This window comes from Mytilus edulis, chromosome 13, assembly GCF_963676685.1.
Source record: "Mytilus edulis chromosome 13, xbMytEdul2.2, whole genome shotgun sequence".
Classification (NCBI taxonomy): Eukaryota; Metazoa; Mollusca; class Bivalvia; order Mytilida; family Mytilidae; genus Mytilus; species Mytilus edulis.
In genome coordinates, this window is record NC_092356.1 from 27,803,464 (window position 1) to 27,819,936 (window position 16,473).

At 32.1% G+C, this 16,473-nt stretch overlaps 1 long non-coding RNA gene across 1 annotated transcript; it reads right to left on the reverse strand.

The window, feature by feature from the left end:
- Window positions 1-8,529: 8,529 nt before the first annotated feature.
- Window positions 8,530-14,695, reverse strand: LOC139501109 (uncharacterized). The gene is made up of 3 exons (XR_011658463.1): window positions 14,557-14,695; window positions 11,495-11,588; window positions 8,530-10,126 (listed from the first exon to the last, which is right to left on the reverse strand). It is a non-coding gene; the product is annotated as an uncharacterized lncRNA (long non-coding RNA).
- Between the last annotated feature and the right edge of the window lie 1,778 nt (window positions 14,696-16,473).

A 16,473-nucleotide genomic window follows, 5' to 3' on the forward strand; every position in this document is an offset into this window, starting at 1 on the left:
ATAAACCTTCTGAATTGTTTAATGTGCTGATACAAACCAGATGGTTGTGTCGTTTTTATGTTAACTAAATATACAAAGAAGATGAAATAACGCATATAATATTGTTAATTTTTTTCTGAAAATTTATCAATATTCATTTCAATATGACCACAATTACTATAGGGATAAGACGATCATTTCGTTATATATTTCATACACATCTTCGAAACTGAAAAGGTATGCCTACGAGTTATATAAAAAATAAATAACAAATTTAAAATAAAACGATTTAATATTTAAAATATTCTAGATTGTGCGTCTAAACCTTGTCAAAATGGAGGTTCATGTCAGACATCTATTTCTGGTTTCACATGTACTTGTGCAGCAGGCCTTACAGGATCTTCTTGTCAGAGTACGTATATTTTGTACACCATTTAATCTTTCTTAAACAGGTATTATATAAACAAAGATTCGGTAACTGACGCCTTTAAGTTATTGCGGATATTGCTTACTGAACTATATACAACCTACAACTTACATGAACACATTTTTTATATCATAGCACGGCCTCCGACGATACGTAAAACCCACATTGTTACAAATGTTATTGACATAAAAACTTAACTTCATGGTAATTGTTTTCTTATCATCAGAGAGGTGTCATTTTAAAGATATGAAATAATCTGTTTCCGTCTGATGTTCGGATGAAAAATAAGTTAACAGATAGAATTATCAATTATCCAAATAATTAAGATATTTGTTTTAAAACAAATGTGAAATATATGGTCTATATAGATATAGGAAGATGTGGTGTGAGTGCCAATGAGACAACTCTCCATCCAAATAACAATTAAAAAAACCTTTATAGGTCAATGTACGGCCTTCTATTTGCATGATATTGATTTGAAGTGACGATATTGCTTAATCCATATGTTTTCAAATATATATATGTCAACTATGTCAAAGAGACAACAACCCGACCAAATAAAAAACAACAGCAGAGGGTCACCAACAGGTCTTCAATTTAGCTAGAAATTCCCGCACCCGGAGGCGTCCCTCAGCTGGCCCCTAAACAAATATATACTAGTACAGTGATAATGAACGCCATACTAATTTCCAAATTGTACACAAGAAACTAAAATTAAAATAATACAAGACTAACAAAGGCCAGAGGCTCCTGACTTGGGACAGGCGCAAAAATGCGGCGGGGTTAAACATGTTTGTGAGATCTCAACCCTCCCCCTATACCTCTAACCAATGTAGAAAAGTAAACGCATAACAATACGCACATTAAAATTCAGTTCAAGAGAAGTCTGAGTCTGATGTCAGAAGATGTAACCAAAGAAAATAAACAAAATGACAATAATACATAAATAACAACAGACTACTAGCAGTTAACTGACATGCCAGCTCCAGACTTCAATTAAACTGACTGAAAGATTATGATTTCATCATATGAACATCAGGCACAATCCTTCCCGTTAGGGGTTTAGTATCATACCATCATAACATATATGAGAAGAGCATAACCCGTGTCATGCCAAAAACTGTTTTTAGAATAAATGTGTTTAGTTCCGATGCAAAGACCTTATCAGTGTCTCAATATTAACGCCAAAATATGCAATCTTTAATGACTTGACAACAGTATCGTAATTATATCCTTTCTTAATAAGTCTATTTAAAGATTTTGTAAGTTTCTGAGGTGAATACTGACACCTTTGTGCTTTATAAAGAATATTTCCATAAAAAATTGGATGTGAAATACCTGAACGTATTAGAAGTCTGCATGTTGAGCTATATTTACGAATGATGTCTTTATACCGATGATAAAATTTAGTAAATGTTTTGACTAGTTTGTGATATCGAAAACCCTGGTGTAATGATTTTTCAGTAATACATAAATTTCTCTCGTTAAAATCTAAAACATTGTTACATACACGAGCGAATCGTACAAGTTGAGATATATAAACACCGTAAGATGGTGACAAGGGAACGTCACCATCTAAAAACGGATAATTAACGATAGGAAATGAAAAATCATCCCTTTTATCATAAATTTTAGTATTCAGCTTTCCATTAGTGATATATATATCAAAATCGAGAAAAGGTCACTGTTAGTATTAGCTTTATTTAAAGTAAGTTCAACATGATAAATTTCATTAATATACATACTGAAGTCGTCATTATTGAGAGCCAAAATATCATCCAAATATCTAAAAGTATTATTAAATTTGTTTATCAGATGTTGTTTCGATGGGTCTTTGCTTATTTTTGTCATAAATTGTAACTCATAACAATACAAAAACAGGTCCGGAATAAGTGGTGCACAGTTAGTCCCCATTGGAATTCCGATAATCTGACGATATACGGAATCCCCAAAGCGAACAAAAATGTTATCTAGTAAAAATTCAAGGGCATATATAGTATCAAAGCATGTCCAATTAACATAGTTTTTTTGTTTATTGCTACTAAAAAATGACCTAAAAGAGTTTGAACATATATATTCACATTCTGATTTTTTGAATGCCCATTTAATTAGGTGTGTGAATTTTTTCTTAATGAGAATGTGAGGCAATGTGGTATACAAGGTAGAAAAATCAAAACTTTGAACAGATTCAAAATCACCAATATAAGCATGCAATTTATCTAGTACTTCCAACGAGTTCTTGACACTCCAAAAGTAATTTATTCCACTATTTTCGAAGGCCTTATTTAAACAATTTATTATCAGGTTTTTAATTGTACCAAGTGCGCTGGTAAGAAGAATAGACAATTTAGTAGTTGAACAATGGCTTGAAGACGAAATAAATCTATATTTGTAAGGGGTTTTGTGTAGCTTCGGAAGCCAATACATAGTTGGGACTTTCATTGTATTTGGCTCTGCTTGTAAAGCGGTGGCTAAAAGTTTATGTTTGTTACAGATTTCGTTTTCTGAAAATGGAGTCAGATGGAATGTTGGTGAATTGGTGATTTCCTTTTTCAGAACCTCAATGTAAAATTTACGTCAAACAATAATAATATTATTAGCAGCTTTATCGGCCGGGACAAAAACAAATTCCTTGGCTAGTTCTTTTAGTTTATGAATGATACGAGAAATAGGTTTATTGTGGTTATTGTTTATAGTAAAATGTTCTTTAACATGTTGAATACGTATGTCAACTATCTTCATTACTGAATTAAAAAAAGAGTCCAAATATTTTTTGTCAGCTTTTTCCCGTTTTATCCATTTCATACAGTAAGTATGGAGTGAGTCGTGGATGATATTACGACACTCATTCCAATTAATAATTGACGGGGGACGATATTTAGGTCCTTTACTGAGGAATGATTTTAACTCTCGGTCTTGAACGATGTTAAGATCTCCTGTTATGACATGGGAAATGGGTCCATAAATATATTCGGAATTACTGCAATTACATGAAGTAGGTGTATTTTCACTGATATTAACATCTTTACACAATTGACTATAATTAAACACAAATTTCCGGGTAGATTTCTTGTAAATATAACAAATAAGAGGTAGCTCAGTATTGTCAAAATATCCAGGAATTTGTTCTTTAACAGAATGGTCGTTAAATATACCGGCAATATTTACAAAATCAAAGCCTTTATTGACATACTTAATTTTAATAAAATGTTTTTTATGATCTTCAGGGCGATCAATTTTGGGAAATAATTTAGAATAACAATATGCCATAATAATTTGAACAATTTCATACTTAGGACTGCTATATGAAATTGTGTTGCAATCCTCCAAAATTTTATTTATCTTATTAACCGGTAACGAACAGAGTTTTGTTAACAGATAATGTCTGCCGTTGTTTTTTGAAATAGAAATTAGGTCCGAAATATTGGTATGATTGGCCCGAAATTTTCTTTGATTGCGATTTGTTCTACGACCGTGAGAACGTGTTTTACGAACAGTTTTAGAAACTATATCCAAAATGTTAACGGAATTGGTTCTAGATATATTACCAATTCCCATGATATTATCATTTAGACCGAGAGGGTAAACTGTCTGTAATTTTTTAATCCAATTTAATTCAATTATTTTCCGTGATCGTACAAACTTTGAATGCGATTCACCAGGCTGCTTATTTACTACTTCTAAAGGTTGAACTGCTAAATATTTAAAAGGATGGTTGTGCTTCTTAAGGTGTTGGTAAATGATACTTTTGAATTTATTGGGTCTTTTAAAACGATACAGATGCTCTTGAGTGCGTTTAGATAAATATCGTCCAGTTTCTCCTACGTACTGAATACCACACCCCGGTTTGTTTCATGTGAGTAAATAAATAATACTGTTTGATTTTCAAGTTATATCAGTTTCAAAATTTAAAGAAAATGTGCGACCATTAAACGTGGACCTTACCGTATTGTTGGTGGAAAGACGGGGACATGTAAGTCATTTTTTGGCATGACACTTATCGATAGAAGGGTAACCACGATTTTTATTGTTAAAAACGTTAGCGATGGTAGTATTTTTAGATAACCGATTTTGAAGATTGAGACGTGTAGATACCCTTTGAAGAAGTTTAGTATTTAGTAATTTTCCATTTCTAAGCTTCATAATTGTTTTGTTAGTGAATTATATAATAAAGGAGCAAAGATTGGCGTCCAGAATATGAACCAGCATACAATAATTTAAGTTATATAAAATGGATAAATTTCTTCGGCTAAAAATGTCAAACGCTATCAGTATTAATTACCCGAAAAAGATAGGGTATATCAGGGTATGACTGATGGCTGACTAAAGAGTAGAATGGGGCTGAATATTGAAATACTGCTTTTTGATAATTATTCCTAAAGTAATGAACTAGAGCAGTTCTCGCTCGGACACACACTCCATAATCTAGTATATTATAAGAGCATAAACCTGAAGCACGGGGAGGCACTCTACTGCCTCCACACGGCACTAAAGACAAACTCTGTAAAAAATAAAATTGAGAATGGAAATGGGGAATGTGTCAAAGAGACAACAACCCGACCAAATAAAAAACAACAGCAGAGGGTCACCAACAGGTCTTCAATTTAGCGAGAAATTCCCGCACCCGGAGGCGTCCCTCAGCTGGCCCCTAAACAAATATATACTAGTCCAGTGATAATGAACGCCATACTAATTTCCAAATTGTACACAAGAAACTAAAATTAAAATAATACAAGACTAACAAAGGCCAGAGGCTCCTGACTTGGGACATAAATATATTTTAAACAAGTCTTGCGTGATGTAAATATTTCAAATAAAGGTGGACTGAAAATCATAAAGGCAAAGTGTTAACATTATACATGTAATAACTTATACCTAAATTTCCACTGAATTTCAGATGAAGTTGACCGTAAGTTTCATATTACTTTACATATTGGGCTAAATATCGATAGCACATGAACCTATATTTGCATGTTATGACTTGATTCTCATAAATTTAACAGATGGAAACACATCATTGAGGCGGCAAAATAAAATAAAAAGGACATTCGGATATCATAGGCGGTTTTAAGTCTGTAAATCACACGTCAAATATATCATTTTATGTTATCTTGAAGTACGAGCACTACCATGAATATAGAGAGATGTCATAGACTAATTAGTTATCAAATGTACCAGATAAGAAAATTCAAGTTTTTCAAAAACATCCATACTTTTGTAAAAAAGAAATTAATAAAAATGACCATATAATTGATATTCATGCCAACACTGAAGTGCTGACGACTTGGCTGATGATATCCTTGTGAAAGAAACGTCCGTCAGCAGTGGCATCTACCGAGCTGTGTAAATAGTTATCAAATGTACCAGGCTTATATTTTAATACACCAGACGCGCGTTTCGTCTACATAAGACTCATCAGTGACACTCAGATCAATAGTTATAAAGCCAAACAAGTACAATGTAGTTGAAGAGCATTGTGGAACCAAATTCCAAAAAGTTGTGCCAAAGACAGCTAAGGTAATCTCCGCCTGGGATACGAAAATCCTTAGAATTTCGAAAAAATTTAATATGTAATTGATTATCATGCCAACACTGAAGTGCTGACTACAAAATCGTCTTAAATGACTGACATAAGTAATATGGAATTATAATTCTTGAATTTGTATATATTATAACATGTGTTAAATTGACATGAGTGGACACCAAAACTTTACTATGGAATCGATATCAGCAACAACATACAAAGAGTTATTGTGGTTCACACATACGTTAAAGAACGATCGTTTGTTCTTAGCGAGTTATCTTACAATGTTTTTACGTGCATCGTTATGAACGAGTGTCCCTACGTGTTTCATAGATTATTTTTAGTAATAATTCATGGCAGCCGTTGATTTGTCTTCATTTAACCATGGGTTGGGCATTTATATTCGATTATTATACCCTGAGCGTTAGCGAGTGAAACTCATCGTGTTGCTAATGTTAGTACGAACTTGGTGATAAGCTTGATTTGTAGAAAAGAGCACGGGATAATGCTCCCAAAGATTAGAACGTACCTTGTGTCATTTGTCTGTCATCGCGTCCGTAAAATTTCCTTAAAAACAGTAATATCAACCTCACCATTTTAAATTTTAAAGATTTCTTGTGAGAATCAACCCCCTATTAAGGAAAACCACATCCCTGGAATATCGTTTCAACGTGGTAATATGTAATCCATATGCAGGCATTGCAAGAATAAAATAGTATTTTACAGCTCAAAATCTGTTGTATTCATGAAACTATTTCAAATGTTATGATACAGGTAGTATAGTTTTTGTCAATGATTGTGTCGTTTTTATGTTAACTAAATATACAAAGAAAATGAAATAACTCTTATTATATTGTTAATTTTTTTCTGATAATTTATTAATATTCATTTCAATATGACCACAATTTTACAAAAGTATGCACTGATAATTCCACTTATTTTACTTGCTTTTATTAATTTGTTATCTAGATTGTGCAACAAATCCATGCGTACATGGTAGATGTGTTAATGGACGAATACAATTTTCATGTGTATGCAACAATGGTTACACAGGTCCCACGTGTTCTCAACGTAAGTTTAGCATAATTAGTATGAGTAAAGAAAACTATTTCAACAAAGTATAAAGTCAATTTCAAGATAGCATGCAGCCGATTTTCTTTTCTGGGTTAGAATTACCAGAAAGGCTTTTAAACAAACGTTGGAAATCTAGGCATGTTTTTAAACATAAACACGTGTTGAGCTACGTCACAGACACAGACCTAAACTAATAAACCCAATTTATCTAAGGTCAGCTTTGTATGAGGGCATTTGAACACCAGAGTTTGTACAAGTAATAACGTGTGCCTCTTTAATAAAACATCGAAAAACACTGTGCGGGACAAATTTGCCATTCCGGTATCGGCAAATCTGACTTTGTCGGTTTACAAGATATCAAAAAAAAAAATTACCCAGTGATAGATTATTGAAAAATTAAAAAAATGCCATATGTCCCAACTTGTCACTGTTGTCACTCTTGTCACTGCAGCTGATTAAAAGTACATTTCCCATGGGAAATTTGATAATTCCCATGGGAATATTAGAATTTCCCATGGGAACATTGAAAGTTCCCATGGGAAAAATTACTTTTCCCATGGGAAGTTTAGAGTTCCCATAGGAACTTTAAAGTTCCCATGGGAACATAAGTAAATTGTTTGTTCCCATGGGAAGTTCTAAATTTCCCAAGGGAAACTTTAAATTTCCCAAGGGAACTTTTCTTCCCAAGGGAACTCTTTTTCTTCCCATGGGAAAAGTATTTTCCCATGGGAACAATATTTTTTCCCATGGGAACAATAATTTTTCCCATGGGAACAATAATTTTTCCCTTGGGAACAATAACTTTTCCCTTGGGAACAATATGTTTTCCCATGGAAACAATAATTGTTCACATGGGAAGTGATATAACTAAAAAGAAAACATAAAAAAATCCTCTAATTGCATGAGTGAAGCAATTTCACAAAACGGACTAAGTTATTATGGGTACAAGTATTTCTTTGAATCTTAATTGTAGAAATATATAATTGTGTGTTCTACGATTTTTGTATAGGCATGCTTAATTGAAAGTAAATCACTATTTGTCAAAAATTTAACTACTATAAATTCAGAAATTATTGCTGTTTTTATTATTGTGAAAATAGTGACAGGGTTATAATCACAATAATATACACTTGCATATTGAAATTTTTTATGAACTAAACAGGATTATTCTAAATTTTGCACACAAAAAAATGATGAAATTGAGAAAAATCGCACTTACAATTGCTAGCAATAATTTCTGAATTTTCAGTATATAGTTTTGCATATATAGCTTTCACACCATTGCACACAGTGTCTTATGTTTATCCATTTGAATGTTTTTGTGTTTTTTTCATGCAGACATTTAAATGTTGATAGGTCTTGCTCATTGTTGACGGCTGTTCAGTCACTGGCTGAAAATACCTTTATCTCTGGTTTTTAGTTGTCTCATTGGCAATCACATACCATATCCTTACTTAATTTCAACACTTCTTAATTTAAGTTATGTACATTTGAGAATATCATTTTCTAAAAGACAAAACATTACAATTGGTATAACAAATAAGGCACTTGTGTTTTAATATTTCATCTTTCACTGAGATAACACCATCAAGTAAAATGTGTGAAACAAAAACAGAAAATTAAACAAACAGCAATAAAATAACTTAAGAAAGTGTCAATAAACCTGCACAAATAACATGAATAATATATCTAAGGTCATAAGCAAGTGACAATAAACATACAGCAATAATATATATAAGGTCATAAGCATAAACATGCAGCAATATTATACATTGTATATCTAAGGTCATAAGCAAAAGACAATCAACATACAGCAATAGTATATCTAACATGTCTAAGGTCATAAGCAAAAGACAATCAACATACAGCAATAGTATATCTAAGGTCATAAGCATAAACATGCAGCAATAATATATCTAAGGTCATAAGCAAGTGACAATCAACATACAGCAATAATGTATCTAAGGTCATAAGCATTTAAAAAAAAAACATGCAGCAATAATATATCTAAGGTCATAAGCAAGTGACAATCAACATACAGCAATAATGTATCTAAGGTCAAAAGTATAAACTTGCAGCAATAATATATCTAATTTCATAAGCATTAACATACAGCAATAAATCACCTTAATTTTTGGAGTTAAGTCAAAATGAAGTTGATAACTTGATTGGTATTGGTTCTCTGATATTTGTCCTAAATATGTTTGGCTCTAGCAACTCTGTTGAAAAAGTAATGCCCCTTTTTTCAACAATTTCCTCAGAGGAAAAAGAGTTTTCCTCAAGGGAAAAAGATTTCCCTTAGGGAATTTGCTGCATAATTATTTCCTTTGAGGAAATTCTTTTTCTTTTGAGGAAATTTGCCGCTTCAAATTTTCCTTTGAGGAAATTTCCTCTAAGGAAATCATTGTTCTTCAAATTTCCTCTAAGGAAATTTCTGAACATCAAATTTCCCTTAACAATGCTTAAGGAAATGTTTTTCCTCTATAAAAATTTCATAACAGTACAAACATTGACAAACAGTATAAATATATTTTCTCCTAGACTGAATTATTGATCATGTTGATACAAAAGATTATATAAAATAAACACTTTTCATGTCAAATTAACTTGTCTTCTGTTTCAGCTGCTGTGTATAATTATTCTACCCCCTACATAACAGTTAAGTGCATAAATAATTCCATTCACAAGACATCTTCCTTCAATTGGTTGAATAAATTTTGGCAACTTGTTCTTCAAACATCTTCTCTGTATATTTGATATGATGGAGAGCCATGTACATAATATTATGTACATGAATGGATAACGCATGTGTTTATTTCGACAAAAAACATGACAAAGATACTATTTTTTTTCTTAATTTCTCCATAATCCATCAGTGAATATGTAGGTTGTTACATTTTACACCATTGTGTCCTTGTGCATCTTTGATAGTACTCCATTTTGTTTATAGCAATTTTGTAGAATTTTTTCTATTTCTTTTTCCAGAAAAACACACAATTGAGTTCATTTCACATTAATTAATCCAATTAGCACATTATGTAGAAAAGTATTAACAAATAAGTTTCCTCTTCAGTATAGACTTGCAGGACCTGACGATGATCATAAAAACCAAGATATCTGACCTATAAATACACAAAATAAAAAAAAGAAGTTATAAACATGATAAATGGAGAAAAAAACAGCAATATAAATAGGCTTATTTTATCATGTTTTAATTAAAGTCATAAGAAACCTCAAATTAAAAAAAAATATGTATAATAATTATGTTTTTTATAACTAAATGGATAGTTTTCATTATGCAACTTAAGTACATATACTTTTTTCTGAGGAAAATTCTTTAATTTGTCCACATTTAGAAGAAGTTTACTTATTTTTAATTGCTTGCTTCCAGGAAGCAATTTGCCGATACATATTTTCCATATACATAGTGACCCAAGGGTAACCCTCCTCGTAAAAATCCGGTGACCACAATATGCAAGGATCTGTCATTGAAATAAACAAATAGCTGATTATACATGTTAAACACGTGCTCAATACCCATGCTTTTTGTGATTTGTTTACTATAAGGTGGCAATCGGTAAAACTCAGCTTCAAAACACGGCATTTAATGAGCAGCATTATTTGTTAAATCATAACAAACAGAGAGAAAAAAAAATTGACGATTTATATGATATACTTGTGAAAATAATGATAAAATCGTGCACAGAGGACTGAGTTTATGATGTATATATGCATTGGTTCAAAAGTTGGACAAACTTTATTTTTCATCACTCACTCGTTTCATATGACTTTAACATTTGAGAAACTTTCATTTGATATTCTTACTTGTCATGCTTTATATGAGTTCTCTTATTTCAGTGCTTTGTGTCCAAGATTAAATATTCGTTGTTTAGTGCCTTGCAGTGATATTTAAAGTTTAGCCACTTGCAAAAGTTGTTATAGAATGTTCATATGCTGTGTTATTTGAACCACTGTCCTATATTATGGTCAGGTAAGAGGTTGAGTGCTCACAGACATGATATTTTTTGATTAATTGTTATTGTTTTTGAACATGTTGAACTAAATTGGATTGTTTAAATCTTTTCATGTTGGGATCTTTATTGGCTGACCTATAAAGGAAGTGTTGTCTCATTATTGAAGGCCAGCCCATCATTGGCCTTTAATTTCTTGCATCCACTTCTTTGAACTCTGGTGGATAAGTCACTCATTTACCATACCACATCTTCTTATTTTTATAAGAGTCATCATTCAAAGGCAATTACTTTTATCATGTTTATTACTGTAATTCAGAAATCATCCAGAGGTTTTTAGTAATGCCATTAATGTGACTGGGTGAGTATCGCAAAAATAAGAAATCATATTTTGATAACAGAAACATATATATAATTGATGCAGATTTTTTTTGTAATCACAATAAGTTGTCCATTCCCTGAAAAATAATAAATGCAAGCAATAATTTCTGAATTTACAGTATATAGAAGTGGTCTTACCATTTAGGCCTTGTTGTATTCTGTTTATCTTGTTTTGTCGCTCATTTCTATTGAAACTGTTTATATTTTTCATTATTTTTCTATATTTCTTGTCCTATAAAACATAAAAAACTATTATTAAACATCAGTATTTTCTTTATATACAATAATATTTAATAAGAATGGAATATTTGTGCTATTTCATTTCACAAACTTTTGGTCAGTCATGACTTTCAAAGACTTTCACCCTGGTCAATAGTTTAAAAAACAAACATTCCCATACTTTTTCTTGGTGTTCGTACTAATTTTTCATTGGACAACAAAAACATGATTCAACTATTCTTCTATGATATGTTTTGCTTGACTACGTTAAACTCTAAAATATTGTTTACAGTATAATCTGTATGTGTCTAACTCATCAAAATTTCAAATTAATATATAAATAACCAATAAGAATGCTATGCATGGCTCAGCTTGATACAAACGTACACTTTAAACCCTGAACAGTTGGAGCAAGTATGGACACAACATTCAATTCAAACTTTTCTACATTGGTTAGAGGTATAGGGGGGAGGTTGAGATCTCACAAACATGTTTAACCCCGCCGCATTTTGCGCCTGTCCCAAGTCAGGAGCCTCTGGCCTTTGTAAGTCTTGTTTTATTTTAATTTTAGTTTCTTGTGTACACTTTGGAAATTAGTATGGCATTCATTATCACTGAACTAGTATATATTTGTTTAGGGGCCAGCTGAAGGACGCTTCCGGGTGCGGGAATTTCTCGCTACATTGAAGACCTGTTGGTGACCTTCTGCTGTTGTTTTTTTATTTGGTTGGGTTGTTGTCTCTTTGACAAATTCCCCATTTCCATTCTCAATTTTATGGATACAACTCTGAATTGTAAATTTGGATTGTGATTCAATAGTTGATGCAGCATAGGTTTCTGACATTGAATGAATGTGGTCCAAGTACTTAAAAATTTTAAATTGACAATTAACCTCTAAAATGGTCTAATATTAAAAATCTTAATACATGGTTAGATGCAGCATATCAACATGATCAAAGAACCCAAATAATTCATTATTTGATGAAATCAAATAATTCATTATTTGATGAAATCAAATAAAGTTCAATTTTGGACCCTTTAGATCTCAATGTGGACCAATTTGTTAACGGGCCAAAATATCAAAAATCTAAATGAATGGTTAGATTCAGCATATCAAAGAACCCCATATATATATATTCAATTTTTTTGAAATCAAACAAAGTAAAAAATTGGACCCCAATTTGGACCAACTTGAAATTTGGGCCCATACTAAAAATCTAAGTAAATATTCAGATTCAGCATATTAACATGATTAAAGAACACCAAGAATTTAAATATTATTAAAATCAAAATAAGTTTAATTTTGGACCCTTTGAACCTTAAGATAGACCAATTTAAACAGGACCAAAAAACTAGGAATCTAAATACACAGTTAGATTTGGAATATATATATATCAAAGAACCCCAATAATTCAATTTTCTATAAAATCAAACAAAGTTTAATATTGGCCCCTTTTGGCCCCTAATTCATGTAATTTCTAAACTCTGGACAAAAACTCTGGTCACAAACCCTGTGTTTGAGTTTCATAGATTTCTGTTAACTTATACTAAAAGTAATTTTATGCGAAAACTAAGTGTCTTCGGACTACGACGACTACATGATAAAATTGAGAATGGGAATGGGGAATGTGTCAAAGACCCCCCTTTTTTGGACTATCAATGCATTTGAATGGGGACATGTAATTACCCCCCCCCCCCCCTTTTTGTCCTGGGTTAGGAAACCCCTTTTTAAAATGACTGGATCCGCCCCTGAAGGGTCTATCATTAAGTTTGACAACTTCAGACATACTACTTTACCAAAAAAATTGACACATTTCATCCAATTTAATTTCATTCTTTACTTGCTATTTCATCCATAATATTTTAAAGAAAGAAATTTGGAAGGAGTATGATTTTAATTTGCAAGTTATACACTATCCAAACTAGAGACCTAATAGAGTAGATATATACTTGACTAAGGGAGCTACCATTTGATTTTTATGGGGGGGGGGGGGGGGGCTAGGATGAAAAATTTTATCCTGCATTTTTTTTTTTAGCTGTAATCTCTGTCCTGCCTTTTTATTTTTCACTCTGTTCGTTCCTGCATTTCTTTTTTTAGTTTATCCTGACTTTTTTTACCAAAATTGTCGTCCTGACTTTTTTTTCCTAGTGTCTCATCCTGCCTTTTTTTTCTTCTCAAAACTCCTGTTCTGCCTATTTTTTTCAAATTTCATCCTAGCCCCCCCCCCCCCCCCCCCCCCCCCAATAAAAATCAAATGGAAGCTCCCTAATTTAAATCAAACTTGGGGTGACTGGGGACAAAGATTTAAGGGAATAGATGTTTACAGTTTACCTACAATGATCTAGCTTCATGGCAATGGCATACATTACAGACTACATGTACATCATGTACATGGTCATTCTTAATTGTGTTTAAACTTTAGGAGTTCATTTTTTTAATGTTTAAAGCTAACAATTTCAACTACATACATTTATCAAGATTTGATTCTACATTTATATATAATTGTGTATGTCACATGTATGTACATGATGTATTTTAATGTAAAGCATCTGATAACTCATTAGCCGTTTCATATTTATTTCAGTTCTTCAAAAGGCAAATTTATATGAGCCTATGCCTGAAAACAGAGATTTCTTATTAAGGAGAAAGCACCGCCCCCTCCCCCTTTTTGGTGTGAAATATTTTGTTGATTATATAGGGAATCACTGAAGCATGACTGGAGCAAGCATCCCCCTCTGCCCCCCCCCCCAAAAAAAACAACAAAAAATTAAAAAAAATGGAAATTTCTGGATCTGCCCATGTCAACCTTTCACTCAGGTCATTGGTGAAGAGTTGTCACACAAAATAAATGATATCAAATGTTCATATATGTAAATGTTTTAGCTCGTGTAGGTGTAAGGAGGCAACCATTTGATTTGTAGGGCGAACAGGGTGAATAATCTTGCCTTGTAAAACTTGTGCTATAAATAAAAATTAATACATTTCCATTTAAAAATCCGTCAGCCCAATCTCATCCAGTGAAATAGATTATTATCTGTTTTCGAAATTATATGGAAGTACTTAGTAGTTCAGACGCATTGCAAGGCATTTTTTCTAAGGAGACGTGTAGACTCATTTAATTGGGGGAATCTGTATCTGTACCTGTATCTGTATTAGGAAATCCCTCCTTCAAAGGAGCACTTCACAATGAATATATATGTCTATACACACTTAGTTTGAAAATATAAAAAATATAAATATAAATGTACGCCCCGTGGGGTGTACGTTGGCTACAGTCTTTGACTCTTGCTCTTGCTAGACGGTAGGGTCTTTAAGAGTTCGTTTCTCTTGGCATGTAACGCATAGCATAATTTTCTGGATATGTATTCTACCATAAAACAATTGTCAGTGCATTTGCATCTGCAACCACAAGCACATAATAAGTGACTCGGATCTAAAATGAGCTGTGCGTCTATTACAACGTTAGTAAGATTATGGAACCAATAAATTGATAGGCTCCGATATGATCTTCCCAGTACGGAGCACCTATTTTTTTAGGTAATTATTATTAGTGTCGGTGATCTCACAAGTAAATCAGAGAAAATATTGCATGCAAATTAATGAGCAGAGAAGAGACAATTATCAACTTGTGTATTATTCATTTTCTCGCAGTTGTTTACGGTAAATTAACTATATGTATATATATCCCAAAACAGGTGTTCGGTTCTAGTACTATACAATTTAGTAAAACTGCTATATTTTGGGGCCGAAAAGGGGTCTTACTGAACCTACTCCTTTATAAATCATAAGTATGAATGCGTGGGTTCCATTTCATGAGACCTACACGGATTTTTTATAAAATAAATTTAAAAATTATAAATACAGTTTTCAATTCTTTCCCGGCATAGATAAAAAAAATATGTAAATAAATAATCTTTTGAAAATAATACGATATGGTTTAATTATTTCACTTCATTATAATGATAAATCCTTTAGATCTGAAATGTTTAATTAAAACGAATTTATCATTTTGATCTACCGATAAACTTTAAATTGAAGTGACATGGTCAGTTAAGTAACCTGATTAGTTGCATGGCTGATTACCATCTTACAGGTGACCCAGTAATTTTCCATATGACACTAGCGTGTACCCTTGGGGTGTGTATAACTTATTTTTTGGGGAACATCCTGTCCACGTGTAATACTTAGCATATATTGCAACATTTGACATTAAACAAATTTTCTTTGTAGCATCGGAGGCAATTTCATGTTCAACCACACAGAAAATTTCACAAAAAAATATGATGAAATCATAAGAAAAAGAATAAGAAATACTAACAAATAAATTTGGCATTAATAAAAGGGTACGTCTAAACACCGCTCAGGACCTCCTGAGTGCACTCAGGACATACAAAGTGCACTCAGGACCCTTTATAGTCATCGCATTTGCACACAGGATGGATGTATATATTCGTTACATGCTGCTTATTTAAGAATTAAATTTTGGTAGAATTTGAAATCGAACTTAGATAGATATGTTAATTTTTTTTTAAATAATGAGGGCACGTGTCACTGATTACACAACTACTGAGCCGTGAATTATCCAATCAACAAAATTAATTGGATTATCTTTATTGATGTTTATGAATTGTGTTGTTTGTACAATGTTGCGTTTAAAATATTTGAGATTGTTTAATGTAGTTAAATTTAAATTATGCACTGTAAAAATAGTGAATTGTATGGTTATGGAGAAAAAAATAAGATAACCCATTCGATGTTCTTTTTCAGTCTATTTTTCATTTTGACGGCTTAATTTTTTTTTGTGTTCTGCAGTTTATGAATAAAGAAAATAAAAAAATCTGTAACAAGTTCTATTTTTGTTTTCTTTGTTATTTATTTCTCTCTCTCCATATCAACT